The sequence below is a fragment of the Macaca mulatta genome, chromosome X, assembly GCF_049350105.2.
Source record: "Macaca mulatta isolate MMU2019108-1 chromosome X, T2T-MMU8v2.0, whole genome shotgun sequence".
Classification (NCBI taxonomy): domain Eukaryota; kingdom Metazoa; phylum Chordata; class Mammalia; order Primates; family Cercopithecidae; genus Macaca; species Macaca mulatta.
The window spans coordinates 142,462,701-142,475,468 of NC_133426.1; the positions used below are offsets into that span (position 1 = coordinate 142,462,701).

The following is a 12,768-nucleotide window of genomic DNA, read 5'->3' on the forward strand; positions in this document are numbered from 1 at the left end:
TCCATATATACTATATGCCCAAAATAACTTCGTTTTGTAACTATTTAAACATGGGATGAAAAAGTTTAGATACCAGCTTATAACGTGAATGGTAAGGTAAGTAAAATGTCTCACTCACTACTGTGTATCTAGTGGCACCAAGCACAGGGCCTTTCTCATATTAGGCAACCACATAAATTATTTCTAAACTGAATGGTGTGGGGGCACACAGGTTTTCAAAATTATTTTAGGAAGCACGTGAGCAAAAATGTTTGAACACACCTGAGTTTATAACTTACTCTGGGCCACACCACCAACCGAGGCCAAGCTTAGACTTGAACCCATGTTTGCAGGATTCCAAGGCTCATGGTGCTTAGACTATACCTGAGGGAGATAAAGGATGTTATGAATGTTGGTCTTAATTATTAACTCCATTCTGTTTAGAAATAATGTATTTGGTTGTCTAATATGAGTAAGGCCCTGCGCTTGGTGCCACTAGGTTACTAGGTTGGTGCAAAAGTAATTGCAGTTTTAACACACAGTAGTGAGTAAGCATTTACTTACTCTCAAGGAGTTGAAAACTTTACATGAGAGATAAAAGCTGCCTTCATAAAATCTTTAATATAAGATTAAACGTAATAAGGGCAAGAAACAATTATGATACGTGCTACAGAAAAAGAGAGAGAAGTGAGGCATGGTGGTGCATGCCTCTGCAACTATTCAGGAGGCTGAGGTGGGAGGATCACTTGAGCCCGGGAGGCTGAGATTGTAGTGAGCCAAGATCGTGCCACTGAACTCCAACTGGGTGACAGAGTGAGACCCCGTCTCAAAAAAAAAAAAAAAAAAAAAAAAAAAAAAAAAAAAAAAAAAAAAAGAAAAGAAAAGAAAAGAAAGAGAGAGAGAGACAGAAGGGTTTGAGCAGGTTCCAACATCAGATAGACAGATATTTGTAAAACAGGTAAAATTTGAACTGTGGTAGAAATAGGTGAAAGAAGGCAGAATTCATTCACCCATCCATCTGTTCACCCAAGAACCATTAATCAGAGACATAGCAACCAAATGTAATAAATGGGCCTTTAAAATTTGTGGCTGGCACAATGAGATGTCTCCTCATGCCAGTTAGAATGGCTATTATCAAAAGGACAAAAATAACAAATTCTGGGAAGGATGCAGAGAAAACTGAACTATTGTAGATGGTTGGTGGGAATGTAAATTAGTACAACTATTATGGAGAACAGTATAGAAGTTCCTCAAAAAGCTAAAAATAGAACTAGCCTATAATCCAGAAATCCCACTACTGGGTATATATCCAAAGGAAACGAAATCAATATGTCAAAGAGACATGTGTACTCTCAAGTTTTATTGCAGCACTATTCACAACAGTCACAATAAAGAGTCAACCTGTGTCCATCAACAGATGAATGGATAAGGAAAATGTGATACACACACACACACACACACACACACACACACACACACACACACAAATGGAGTACTATTCAGCCATAAAAAAAGAATGAAACCCTGTAATTCACAGCAACATTATGAGCTTGGAGGACATTATGTTAAGCGAAATAAGCCAGGAACAGAAAGACAAATACTCCATATTCTGACTCATATGTGGAAGTTAAAAACGTTAATCTCATTTAAGTACAGAGTAGAATAGTGGTTACTAGAGGCTGGGAAGGGTAAGGGGAAAGGTAGTAGTGAGAAGACTGTTAATGCAAACAATGTTACAGCTAGATGGGAGGAATAAGTTCTGGTGTTGTATGGCACTGTAGGGTGACTATCGTTAACAATTATTGTATATTTTCAAAAAGCTAGAAGAGCCCATCTGAGTATTCCCAACACAAAGAAATGATCAGGCTGGGTGCAGTAGCTCACACCTGTAATCCCACCACTTTGGGAGGCCAAGGCGGGCAGATCACCTGAGGTCAGGAGTTCGAGACCAACCTGGCCAACATGGAGAAACCCCACGTCTGCTGAAAATACAAAATAATTAGCCAGGCATGGTGGTATGTGCCTGTAATCCCAGTTACTAGGGAGGCTGAGGCAAGAGAATCGCTTGAATCCAGGAGGCAGAGGTTGCAGTGAGCTGAGATTGCGCCACTGCACTCCAGCCTGGGCACTCCGTCTCACACACACACACACACACACACACACAAAGATCAGCGTTTGAAGTGATGGGCATGCTAATTATCCTGATTTGATCATTACACATTGTATACATATATTGAAATATCACACTGTACCCCATAAAGATGCACAATGATTATGTGTCAATTAAAAATAATAGTTAAAAAAAAGATTATTTCTTGACATGGAAAGATGCTTATCATTAAAGAGATTACCAGGTCGCCAAAATAGAAATTGTTTATATCAGAGTCAACAATACTGGTTCTTCACAGAAGAAAAACCAGTATTTTCGACTTCGTGGGCCATATGATCTCTGTCACAACTACTCTGTTGTGCTATTGTACTGAGGAAGTAACCACAGATAATATGTAAACAAATGAATGTACTTGTGTTCCAATAACACTTTATTTATTGACACTGAAATGTGAATTTCATATGAATTTTATATGTCACAAAAAATATCCTGCTTGAAATAAATGAACTGTAAAAACAACGTTTGGGAGACATCTGGAGAATTCAGAATCCTGACTGGGTATTTTTTGGTATTAAGAAATTTTCAGTAACTGTTCCTGGGTGCGATGATGATATTGTTCTTATGTTATAAAAAGGAGAAAAGCATCTTTATCTTTTAGCCACATACACTGAAGTATTTCTGGATGGAATGATACGATGTTTTGCAGTTGATTTAAAACAATCCAGTGTATGTGTATTGGAGGGAATTGGTAGGATAACTACAATTAAAATAAAATAGATCATGTGTTGATAATTTCTGAAGTTGGGTGTTGGGTGCATAGAAGTTCATTACATTATTTTCTCTATTATGTATATGTTTATATTTTACCATAATGAGTTTTCAAAATGGCGAAACCCCATCTCTACTAAAAATACAAAAAATTAGCCAGGCGTAGTGGTGGGCTCCTGTAATCTCAGCTACTCAGGAGGCTGAGGCAGAAGAATCACTTAAACCCGGTGGGCGGAGCTTGCAGTGAGCAGGGATCACACCACTTCACTCCAGCCTGGGCAAAAGAGTGAAACTCCATCTCAAAACAACAACAACAACAACAACAACAAAACAACACTACTATAATTTAATGCTTACCATGTTCCAAGAAACTGGAAGTATAAACAAGGAAAATACATTGTGTGCCCTCAAGGAGCTTATGATCTGCCGGGGAAAATAGACACATGAAATGACCAGGTATGTCATGATTACCTGCTGTGCTATCAGCATGAACCAAATGCCACAGGAGAACTGGATTCTGCCTGAGTTGGTCAGGAACGGCTTGAAAGGGACGGTGAGGTTTCACTATTTCAGAAATATAATTTCTAGGGCTTGATGACCTATGGGATGTGAAAAAGACTGAGTCAAAAGTAATAGAAGCTTTTACTTTGGCCACGGGTGGGTGGTGTGCCATTAATGGAGACAGGTAATGGTGTGTGTGTGGGGGCGGGGGGGATAGATCAGGGTGGGGGCAGGCCGGGGAGAGTTCAGCCTTGGACCTACAGGAAGTTGTTGAAACTTTTCTAGGCAGAAGGTTACTTAGTTACTGCAGTAACTAAGGTTTCAAGAGGGGAATGCACAGGATGTTTTTGGAGATCCTTCTAGATCCCAGACTAACAGCCTACTTGGGGAGAGGCAGGAGGTAAGGTTGGCTGGAGAAGTAGATGTGTTCTCTGAGAGTTGTTTTGGGCTCCACTATTGACAGGACAAGGGATGATCATGAAATGGAGTCAGTGCTTCCCTGTGGGTTCCATTGACAAAGTCAGATGAGCACCACTTTGGGGGAAAAATCACTTACCTGAAAGAAGCAGCCACTTTGGATGACTGTAATAAAAGTGATGAACACTCTACTTTCATTGTTTTGGAAGCAGAGTATACAGGTTTGGATTGTGGGCTCTGGAACTATGCTGCTTGGTTTTAAATCCTGGTTCCAAAGTTGCTTAAGTCTCAGTTTCCTCATCTGTAAAGTATCTCATATAAGAGTAAATAAAATGATATATACAAACTGTCCATTACATAATACATTTTCAATAACTTAGAATTATTAGTTCTAATGGTACTTTTTGAAGAGAATGTAAAGGGCTTGATTACTTTGTGTGCTGATAAATGCTCCATATTTCCTTCCAAGGGTGCTTTAAATTCTATTGAAATTGAAGGCCATTTTCCTCGCACCCTGTTCCTTACTAAATAGAAATCCAAAAGATCAGATCTGAGATCACACTACCTGCTTTTAGTCTATTTAATTTCTTTTTACTTCTTAACACTGAAAACATTACCAAAATGTAGCACACAAGTTCACAATTTGGGCAACCCCTTTCTTTTTATTTGTTTTGCTTCTTCTGCAACACAAACTACAGTCCCTGACATGCTTTCATTGGAACGATGTGTTTCCATGACCCACATAATTTGAGTCTGTCTCAAGGAGATGAAGTGTTAAGAGGCAGACTGGGCTGGCCTTGGGTGCAGACTAAGTTGGGGCAATGTGGGAGGCAGGACATGCCTTGTATCTAGTAAGAGCATCACCAATGTCTGCACAAGCGAGGAAGTGAGGAAAGAAGTGGAGGAGGCAGGAAGGAAGGAAGCAAGAAGGTAGGAATGGAGCAGAGATGGGGGGAGTGACAAGTGGGAAAAACAAGAAGGAAGAATGAATAAAGGAAGAGGGAGAAAGGAAGGAGTCTTGAGAAGAATGAATCACAACTAACACTGATTGAATGCCAAAGAATAGCCAGAAGTTTCCCTGAAAGAGGGTCCTCTGTCCAGAGCCTTCCATCATGGGTGCCTCTTGGCTGTTTCTTTTGGGCTGGGCACAGGGCTGGTATGGGGTGGGGAGTTGTCTGTGGCCAAGCTAATTGTTCAATGCCTTTCTCTGATGGAGTGGGGGCAGATTGGCTTCCTCTTCTCCTAGGCAGTGTAGCGGGACTTCTCTTGCCATCTAGAAGGACCAAACTTCAGTGCTTCTGAGGGCTTAGAAGGGGAAAAGAGAAAGCCCAGGCCCCTGGTGCCAGGGGCAGAGAAGGGGACTTTGTAAGGGCTTACGTTGCTGGTTCTCTGGTAAGGGAGACCACTAGCCAGTTTGTGAGACATGGGTCAAATAGGAATCATGAGGATCTATTTGCTGGATCTATGTATACCACACCACCCCTACACCCGCTCCTGCCATCATCATCTACCTCCATGGTCTTCTGTACAGTGAAGAATGACTTTCAGCAGATCGAGGGCCAATTCTTCCCATGAATCCAGCCCTTATTCCATCTCACCTAGGCAGGGAACTTTACTCCTTTAGTAAAGCCTCCCGTCGTGCCTTACCAACCGCTCTACTGATTATCCCTAAACTGTTGACCAACAGGCTCTCATCTCTCAAATCACAAAGAGAGAAGAGAATCTTTTCTTGTCCCTACTCGCTCCTCCAGTTCTGCTCCATTGTTCTTCCCCTTTACATTGGAAAGTCTCAAAACAGTTGTCTACCCTATGCTGTCTCTACTTCAACTCCAATTCCCTCTGCAACCCTGTTCCATCAAATCCCTCCACTTCCCTCCACTAGCACCACCCTAATCTAAACCACCATCAGCTTTGATAGAAACTATTGAGAAAGCCTCCTAACTAATCTCCCTATTTCAATTTTTAATCTGTTCTGAACCATTCTCATACAAAATGAATATTGTATGATTCATTTACAAAACATTCTCCAAATATCAAACTTACAGAAATGGAGGATGGATTCGTGGTTGCCAATGGTGAAAGACTTGGGGAACTGAGGAGATGGTTATTGCTATTTTATAATTATAGTACAACAGGTAAGGTCGTTGCAATGATGAAACTGTTTTATGCATTGATCACGGTAATGGAAAGAGGCCACACGTGATAAAATTGTATAGACCTAAACACACACATACCAGACGCGTACGCACATACACACACACATACACACACACACACACGAAGTAAAACTGGAGAAATCAAAATAAGATTGGTAGATTGTACTAATGTCAACATTCTAGTTATCTTATAGTGTAGTTTTGCATTGGGGGAAATAGGGCAAGGGGGACACCAGATCTCTCTGTATTATTTCTTACAAATGCATGTGAATCTACAATCATCCCAAAAGACAAAAGCTCAGTTAAAAGAAATGTAAGTCAGACCACGTCACGCCTTGGGGTTAAGCCACTCATTCAATGCCCTCCCATTGATTCTGGAATGAAGTGGCCTGCCCATGGACTGCACCTGCCCATGGACAAGCATGCAATCCACGATCTAGTCCCTGCCAACCTGTCCAGCCTTACTTTCTGGTACTCTCCCCAGCTCTCCTGGCGCCAATCATGATCACTACCTTTTGATTGCAAAGCATCAAGATTTGGTCCCTCCTTCTGGCTTGCTTTCTGGAAAACTTTTTCCTGGCTCTTTCGTAGCTTTCAGGGTTCAGCTTAAATGTCACCTCCTCCTTTCCTAATCACACTATTTGCACTTTTCCTATACAGGCTTTATCCAAATTTGATTATTTTCTCACTTCTTTATTGTCTGTCTCCCCCAGCAGATTATAAGCTCCCAGGGCAGGGTGGGTACTGTCTGCAGACGACGCTGTTATCACCAGCGCCCGGCACTGAGCTTGGCACATGGCGAGGGCTCAGTAAACTGAATGCTGAGTGAAAGAGACGCCACGCGCCGCTTTGCCATCGGTGCTTTCTGAGTGACGCTAAAACGCTCTGGATGGTGGCATTAGGATTACGGATGGGGCTTCTTTAGCTCCCTCCGGCTTGTTACTAAGGGGGAGGGGTCGTCGGGCCTTTCTGCGCCGCTCCGAGCCACCGGGTTTCGAAGTCGGGGGCCGAAACGGCGTGCGCCCCGAACCGGGGCCGCTTTTCAGGGAGTGCGCAGGTTAGCGAGACCCCCAGTGAGGCGAGACACCACCCTCACTTGGCTGTCTTTGTTGCTCCCACCTCCCCAGCCCCGGCTGCCCGCAGTGACTCGTGACTCCCACCGGCCTCTAAGGCCCGCTGGGCGAGGGAGGGGGCCCGAGGCGCCCCCGGCCCGCCCTGCTCCCGGCCTTCGGATCCGAGCCGGCCCTCGGGAAAGAGCCTGCAACCGCGTCCCCGCAGCCACCCTCTCCGCGCGCCTGGGCCTCTCCAGTGGCGGGGACTCGTGGGCGCGCAGAGTGCGTGGCGAGCCGCCCCCCTCCCCGCGCCAGTCCGGCCGCCTCCCGCGCGCGCGCCCCGCACACAGCTTCCGTGCAGTGGGCAGAACCCGGCCCGGCGCGCGCTGCGCCCCGCCCCGGGCTAGCCGCGCCCGCCCCCGCGCTCCTGCTCCCTCCCCTCCTTCCCTCCCCGCCTCCCCCGCGCGCACCCCTCCCCTCGCGCCCCTCCCGCGCCCTACATCCACCGCCCGGCGGAGGGGGCTCAGTCCGCAGCCGCCGCCGCCACCGCCGCGCCTCGGCCTCGGTGCAGGCAGTGGCCGCCGCCGCCGAGACAGCTGCGCGGGCGAGCATCCCCACGCAGTAAGCCCGCTTTCTCTCCGCTTGTGCGCGCGTGTGTGCCTCCCGCCCGCCCGCGTCTTGGGTCCCGGGGGAGCGGCTGCCCTCCTGCCCCGCCGCCGCCGCCGCTCTGGGCTGGTCCCTGCGGTCCCGGCTGCTCGGCCTTCCAGGGCTGGGTACCTGCGGCCTCGGCGGCCTCGCTGAGGCCGGGGGCCGGGGGCGTCCCGGGCTGCGGGGTGCGGGACGAGGGACTGCGAGGTCCCCCCTTGTGTGTGCCTCGGCCTCCCCTGGGTTTTCGCCTCGATGGGGACTAGGAGGCACTGGGGTGGAGGTGGGGTATTGGGAGTGAAATGGGGGCTCTCCATGTTTTCCTGTGCCGGGGATGGTGGGGAGTGAGAAGGGAGTGAAGGGGGGGGCCCTGGTTTTGTCACCAAGGATGGCGGGCAGTGGGGGGTGCGGCGAGGTGGGGACACCTCTTGGTTTTTTCAGCCAGGATAGCTAGCAGGGGCTGTGGGGAGCGGGTGAGGATGAAGCGGTGGGTCGACTCCCTTGGTTTTCCCATCAAGGATGGCGGGGATCGTGGAGGGGGGAGGTGGGAGACCTGCTTTGCTTTGCTTAACGAGGATGGCTGGGGTGGCGATGAGGAGTAGAGGTGAGGGGGCCCGCCTGGGTTTTCCTGACGCGGATGTTTGCGGGGTGGTTGGAGGATGGGGGTGGGGTACAGACTAAGGAGGGAGGGGGAGGGCCGGCTGTGGTTCTTCTGTCCGAGGGGGATGGCGCGGGTTTGGCGAGTGGGGGTGGGGAGGGGGTATTTCAGCTCCAGCGTGGAATCTAGAGAAGCACGAGGAAGGTTCTATCACGGGGGTTGAGCCTTAGAAGGTGGGTTTTCAAAACTGCAGGGCGTGACCTTTCCCGTCTCTAAAAGCGTGAAATCCTTACAAGGTGCCGTCTGTTCTAGGCTCTGGGAGAGAGATTTCTGCTTTCGAAGTTTCTCTTCCTTTCCTCTCTGCTCTTAGTCGTCCAGGACTAGGTAAAGGTTAAAAAATCATCAAGGCTAAGTCACTGTTGTGTCGTTCGTGGTGAGCGCTATATTATTTTCTGCATTTGGGAATGTGCGAGTTTTTCAGGTTTGTTTTGATTGCCCTTTACAATAAACACCCCATGCTAGGGAGACCCCTTGGGAAAATAAAAGGACGAGGCTTATTAATGGTATGCCAGGTTTGGATTTTGAATTCCTGAAGGGCAGGAGATAACATCCTTGTAGCATTTTGCTTGGTTTTCAGAAGAGTAGAAATAGTAGAATAAGCGTATGTATTTGCTGGAAGTCCCCTTGTATTCATTTAAATTATCCCTTCGGGATTATCCGAGCCCCCTTTGATTTGGATTTGGAATAGATCCAGTTTTCCTAATTGGAGCCATCATCTTGTAATTGCTTGTAATTCTTGTCTGGGTTATCAAATCTATGGCAAGCTTATAGAACAGCAGGAATAATTTTTTCCGTCATCTTGATTAAGACAGTTTTAATGTAAATGTTATGGTGTTCCTTGGAAATGTGAACATTTGCAGAATAGCACAAGTTTAAATTATGGGCCCCCCTGGAATTTTGTAAAGCCTTTCCCGCCCCAGCTCATCTCCAAGAACCAGGACCTCCGGATCCTTACACTGAAGAAGCAAGGGCTTCTGGGATGGTAGCTTTGCGTTTACAAACTCATGTTCATATTTGCTTAAGAAGAATACGTATTGAGCAGGCATTTGCCTTTTATGTGGTGAGACTATAGTGTTTTCCCATTTTTGGTTACATAAGGTTCCAATCAAGTGTTTACCTTCAGTCTTTAAAAATGCTTATTTAACATTTTTAAGGGCCAATATAATCTTTATGCAACAGGAAATTGGTCAGATAGGCCATGATTTGTGCAAACCACCTCACAATAAGTACATAGTCTAAGACTATCATATAGATTCTGTAACCATATATGGTTTTTGAAATTCTAGGGTACCATTCCCATATTTAATTTTCAGAAAAGGAAAATATTTTTTTCAACCAAGTCTAGATTTTTGAGTGAAACTAAGAAACATTGTGTAAGATTTAAATTGACAAAATTCCTCCTGTATAATACTAGTGCATTGGAGGTAATTTAATATATATTAAATGAATGGACCGCTAAAACAAAGTAATTATTTTTTTTTTTCCTGGAAGTGTCAAACTGGAAATGTTTAAGAGGAAATAGATTTTTAGTTACAAAGATCAACAAAAATGCATTTATTTACACTACTGTATTATAATGTTAATATGGTATTCACTCTGTGCCAAAATAACAATAGAAAAAATAACGTATTTTTATAGTAAAATTTAAGCCTAACGTGTTTTTCTCTGAGGAGTAGAATGCAGAAGGTGGTAAAAATCTTTTACAGAGAGAAGCATGTTGATAGGAAGTGGGCTTTAAGTTTCTCTCTGGACAAAAGGTGTAAATGGCATATTTTTTACCTGGCTTTTTGAGAATCTGTTGCCACCGAGGACATGAAAGACATTTCAGGAATTAACAGAAGTCGGATCAGATTCTCTTGCTAGATGTTCTTAAAGATTTTGCTGATATGCATTTGAAAATTTGTAAATCAAGTTTTCATATAAGAAATTAACCCTCACCTCTAAAGTTTGAGCATTAGAAGAGTTTGTTGAAGGCATGGAAGGTAATTTCCTGTGACTGAACCCTGTTTTTCCACTCTCCACCTCCTAGTTCCCTTCTTCCCCATGCCTCTCCCTCCCCCCGCCGCCCCCCGTGCCAGCAACGTTGGCTTTTATAACCTTATGGGAGTTGAACCAAATGTTCCTGCTTGCTTGAACTTGAGGCCTTATCTATTTGGCTGCTTTCTCCAACTTTTGCCTACTGAACTTTTTTTGTTAATTGAACTATCTAGTTGTTTGGATTTGGGGTAAAAGGGAGGAGACTGTAATTATTTTCTCTTAAAAGATCTTTTAGCTCCTGTGGGAGAAGAGCAGAGAAAGGTTCTTTTTTGGTCAATGGTGTACTTAATTAAGCAGAATATATGACTGTTCGTTTATTCAACAAACATTTGCCGAGTTACCTCCTCTGTTGGAGGCTCCATGCTAGATGTGGAGATATTTGGTTGATAAGAAATGGCTTCCGCCTTTCTGGTGCAGTTTTGAAAATGAAAAATAGATAGTGAATCTGTTGTGAATAATCAAGAATTGTCTGGAGTTTTTTGGAGATACACATAGCAACCTTCTATACAACCATGCAAACGGTGGGGGCGTTTCTTTCCAGTCACTTATTCACTGCATAAACTGTACCTTGCTTTCTCAACTAAGACATGTTTTTTTTTTAAATTTTTTCATTTTGGGAAATCGTATTGTTTATAAGTCATATTAGGGTCTATGGCCTTTTCTTTTTTAAAAAAATAAAGTAAATAAGACATAGCTGATTTCTTGATGTTTACATTCAGCTTTGTATTACTGTATAGAGTAGGGAGAAGTGGAAGGCCAGCATCCCTTCCTGTGACTTAATGCATCTCTGATGGCAAATTGGGCCTCCCCAAAATATTTTTCTGGGGTCAACTTTGACTTATGGATAATAATGCATGATGGAGCCCAGAAGAGTGGATAGTCCTAAATAGTAGCTCAAATATATCTTTGACCTTCTAGAGGGCTACTTCCTGAGTGCCTGGAGAAACCCCCTCTGTGTGGATAGTGCCACACTGGTGGTTTTCAGCCAGGGCGCTTTTGCCCCCCACCAGGGGTCACTCAACAATTTTTGCCAGATGCACTCTACCGGCATTCAGTTGGTAGAGGCAGGGATGCTGCTTAAATATCCAACAGCGCATAGGGCAGTGCCCGGCAGCAAATATCCAGCCTGAAATGTCAGTAATGCTGAGGTTGATGTAATTTCCTCTACAAAATGTAGCAGAACATAATTCTGGGAGAGTAGAGAACAATAACAGCGTCTTGAGGTGACTGAGTAGTTGGCAGAGCTCACTTTATTAGTCTCAAAAGTGACTAGTTCCAGCCAGGTGCTGTGGTTCACGCCTGTAATCCCAGTACTTTGGGAGGCTGAGGCAAGCAGATCACTTGAGTCCAGGAGTTCGAGACCAATCTGGCCAACATGGCAAAAACCTGTCTCTACTAAAAATACAGAAAATTAGCCGGGTGTGGTGGTGTGCGCCGGTAGTCCCAGCTACTTGGGAGGCTGAGGCACGAGAATCGCTTGAGCCCAGGAATTGGAGGTTGCTGTGAGCTGAGATTGCACCACTGTACTCCAGCCTGGGTGACAGAGTAAGACCCTGTCTTAAAAAAATAAAATAAATAAATAAAAGTGACTAGTTCCTGCATACCAACCTGAAGAATTAAAGAAAATAACAGCTACCATTTATGGCACTTACTCTGTGCCAGAGGACTTGTATACATTATATATTCTCTTCATTTTGTAAATGAGGAACCACACTCAGAGAGGTAAGGGAACTTGCCTGGGGCCTCACAGCTCGTCAAGGTTAGAAGTAGAAATCAAGATTAAGATTATTACTCCTTTGAAGTTCATGGTTTTAAGCACAACTATGCATTATCTCTCTTTCGGCATGCATCATTCAAAATCTTAACAAAATCAAAATTACTATATGTCCTATATACCATTGGGCTTGCCTGAGAGTAATTAAAACCATGAATGCTAAATGTGATCATACTTGGAGTAAGTGACAAGGAGTAGGGGAAAAGAGAACCAACATTAATTGAATACCTACTAAAATTTCAGGAAGCATGCAAATTAAATATACACCCATTGTCTAATTTGATCCTCACAGCAACTCTGCAGTTATGATGCACATTTTACAGATGAGATTGGGATATATTTGTTAGGTAACTTGTCTAAGATTGCACAACTAATAAGCAGCAGGGCTGGGATTTGAAATGATGTCCCACAACCAAGCCACTTTTTGCAGCTTACTCTAAAAGTTGGAAGTAAGTTGAGCCTCTTGGAGAAAGGAAGGTAGGCCCTGGGTAAAAAGTAATTTCAGGCAGAGTGTGGTGGCTCACACCTGTAATCCCAGCACTTTGGGAGGCTGAGCTGGGCAGATCACCTGAGGTCAGGAGTTCAAGACCAGCCTGGCCAACATGGTGAAACCCCGTCACGGCTAAAACACAAAAATTAGCCAGGCGTGGTAGCGGGTGCCTGTAATCCCA

At 44.7% G+C, this 12,768-nt stretch overlaps 1 protein-coding gene across 13 annotated transcripts in view; it reads left to right on the forward strand.

Annotated features, from left to right (window-relative positions):
- Positions 1-6,679: 6,679 nt before the first annotated feature.
- FHL1 (four and a half LIM domains 1) overlaps positions 6,680-12,768 on the forward strand; it is a 70,518-nt gene continuing 64,429 nt past the window's right edge. For 5 of the 13 annotated variants that reach the window (XM_077989388.1, XM_077989396.1, XM_002806410.4 and 2 more), the window contains exon 1: positions 7,326-7,604. The gene's annotated coding sequence lies outside the window, so the exon portion shown is untranslated. Of the gene's footprint in view, positions 6,989-7,325; positions 7,912-8,051; positions 8,116-8,527; positions 8,708-12,768 lie in introns of those variants that run through there. The other 8 variants (XM_077989390.1, XM_077989398.1, XM_077989392.1 and 5 more) reach the window with 5 other exon arrangements.